We start from the raw sequence: 2,665 nt of genomic DNA, 5'->3' as shown, positions 1-2,665 counted from the left end.
TGTGTGTGTGTGAGTGTGTGTGTGTGTGTGTGTGTGTGTTTGTGTGACGTGTGTGACGTTTGTGTCCCTTTCTGGTTGGCAGTATATGCACGCGCGAGCGAACGTCTGTAATGATGTATGCGTGCTTCTGGGTCAATGCGACAAGCCCTGAGTGTGCATCGCATGGCTAAGCAGATCAAGTTCCCCGTGCCGTTTTATTCTTCAATAAAACTGACGATCACGGGTAGGCTACATACAGACTGGGTTTACCACCCCCGGGCTGATAACGGGATTAGCACGGCGGTGCAGCCATCACGCTTCGAATCGATCGATACTCAGTAAAGGTGAAGGTCGATCGATTGATACACATATTTTGCGTCCCGGGCCCCGCCGGTCGGTTCGCCGGTGTGTCAGTCTTGCAGACTCTAGAAGTTCCTAAGGCCCGGCGCTCACATAGGTAACTTCAGCAGGACACCGTCGGAGACGACGCACTGCAGCTTATCCCAGCCCGCTACACGTTGCGTGAAAGGAAAACAGGCCAAGTACTCGTCGTAATCCCTATCGCAGCATCAATAATATGCAGTGCGTCGTCTGTGCCGCTGAAACTGCGCAGGTATATTCTGCCTTTGACGGGCAGCCACCATCATAATTCAATTTTCATACGGCGATGATAAAGAACATGGCTTTGTCAGTAGCACTGTGGCACCTACAATAACACAATTCTGCCAGCAATGACTACAGGCGGAACCAATACCGTCACGGCTGTGTCACAGTGTGGTATTTATTATTCTCATGTTGACCGGCCGCGCTAACCCGGCGGCAGAGGTTATTATAAATTGATTGGCCTGCAAGGGGTCACTGACTTAGCCGACTGACCCGCGGGCTCCAGCCCAAATGATCGTTCGATCCGTCCAATTCTAATGCATTTTTGACCCGGCGATGACTTACGCCAGGCCGCTTAAACTATGAATTATTATCCATCATAATTGATATTGCCTGCAACAGATACTCAGTCGGCATGTCTGTCGGCAGCCCCACCGTTCGGCCACAGTAGGTTTATAGCTGACCAGCGAATGCTACACCGAAAGAACGATTCTTTACCGGCGTCCTCGCTATGACCTTAAAACTGTTAACTGGCGATTCGCACACACAAAATAAAAATAAATTAAGGTTACCCGATCAAAGGGCGGTATAAACTCAGTTTTAAATACCGGCGTCAATGTTACGTCCCCGGGCATTGCTAAATTGAGTACTCTCAACTGACCCCACACAAAGCTAAAAATTCATCACTTGAAAGATCAATCAGTGTGTCAGTCGAGTCAGTGCCGGGTGACATTGACTTTTTGGCGGGTCGGTCATGCTGAATCACGAGCCTGACTCGATGCCTGTCTGGAAACGATTGCGTAAATGTGACGTAACAGTACTGATCATTGCCGGTAAAACCGTTCACAGAAAAAACCGGGAGCCGGCCGGGTTGGAGAAAACCCTGCAATAAAAAACAACCACTGAACAACACAAAAAAACAAAAGGTTAGGTCTTGGCATCGGTCCTAAAAACGAAATAAATAACTCTGGTTCTAGGAGCAGACGGCACTGAAACTGGGAAGGTAACCACGAAAATTCCGGGCTGCTTGTCTGCATCATAGATTATGTTAACAGACCCTCTCCGGCTGTTTTCCACCGTCTCTCCTTCCCCCCACTCTCCACCACCCCCTGTCGCGGTTTCCCGCCCTCGGTTCACACCCCCCCGTCCCCCCCCCCCCTCCCCCCCTCTTACCACTCTGGAACCGGGGCCCCTGAACATGGATTTTCAGAGCGCGGAAGTTGCTGAAACAAGAGAGAGAGAGAGAGAGGGAAAGAAAACGAGACTTGCTTGGTTTCCATGCTGTCTGTGTGTTGTGTGTACAATTTTGAGTCACTAGAGTGTGCGCGTGTGTGTGTCAGGGGTGTGTGTGTGTGATCGTTGCATAGCAGACGGTCGCTCCCTCTCCGAATCTGTGACATCCGAGACATTCACCACGAGGGTTGTACGAGGGCACTGTGTCTTTTGCGGCATTCATCGAAACAAAAGTTGTTGAACCGAACGAAGAAGAATCGTCCTGAACTGGAGACAGAACTGACTGGATATTATTACCTCTCTCTTCCCAAGGTTAGTGGTTATGCTTGCGTTTGTTTGTTTGTCCGTCCGCTTACAAGTGTGAGAAACTGGTGTTCGAATGATGATCAAATGTCTGTGTTATATTTGTGTGCCTCTATGCGTACTAGTAAACACAGCAGAGATTGGACTGACGATTCAGTTCCCGGCGAGACACCGGAGTCAAGATCGAGTGCAAGCATGGTGTCAAAATCGATCAGAGCGCAGTTCTATGAGATCAGTGTGTATCTATGCAGAAAGCGATAATAACACACACGTGCGCAAGGTAGCAGACCCTGTCTTTTCAAACCCAGGGTAAAACCAATCAGCGTCTGTTAAGATCTCCTCGTGTTCGTGAGGTTAATCAAATCTTCTTGCGGATGTCGATACATTACAGTCGATGATCACAGGGCAGATTCTTATGCTGATCAGAAGTGTTCAGCATACCTTTTGTGACACGATGGCGGCCGGTGTGTCAGAATGAGGAGGGTATCGATTTTGGCGTGATCGTGTTAAGTTGTGACTGTTCATTGTGTTGGTGTGTATGTTACGC

General features: G+C 49.2%; 1 protein-coding gene across 1 annotated transcript in view; it reads left to right on the top strand.

Annotated features, from left to right (window-relative positions):
- The first annotated feature begins 1,905 nt into the window (after positions 1–1,905).
- The window catches only part of LOC138971392 (dihydropyrimidinase-like), a 110,807-nt gene continuing 110,047 nt past the window's right edge, over positions 1,906–2,665 (top strand). The window contains exon 1 of the mRNA XM_070344117.1: positions 1,906–2,127. The gene's annotated coding sequence lies outside the window, so the exon portion shown is untranslated. The remainder of the gene's footprint in view (positions 2,128–2,665) is intronic.

The sequence above is a fragment of the Littorina saxatilis genome, linkage group LG7 (genome assembly GCF_037325665.1).
Source record: "Littorina saxatilis isolate snail1 linkage group LG7, US_GU_Lsax_2.0, whole genome shotgun sequence".
NCBI lineage: Eukaryota > Metazoa > Mollusca > Gastropoda > Littorinimorpha > Littorinidae > Littorina > Littorina saxatilis.
This window is presented reverse-complemented; position numbering and strand designations above follow the sequence as displayed.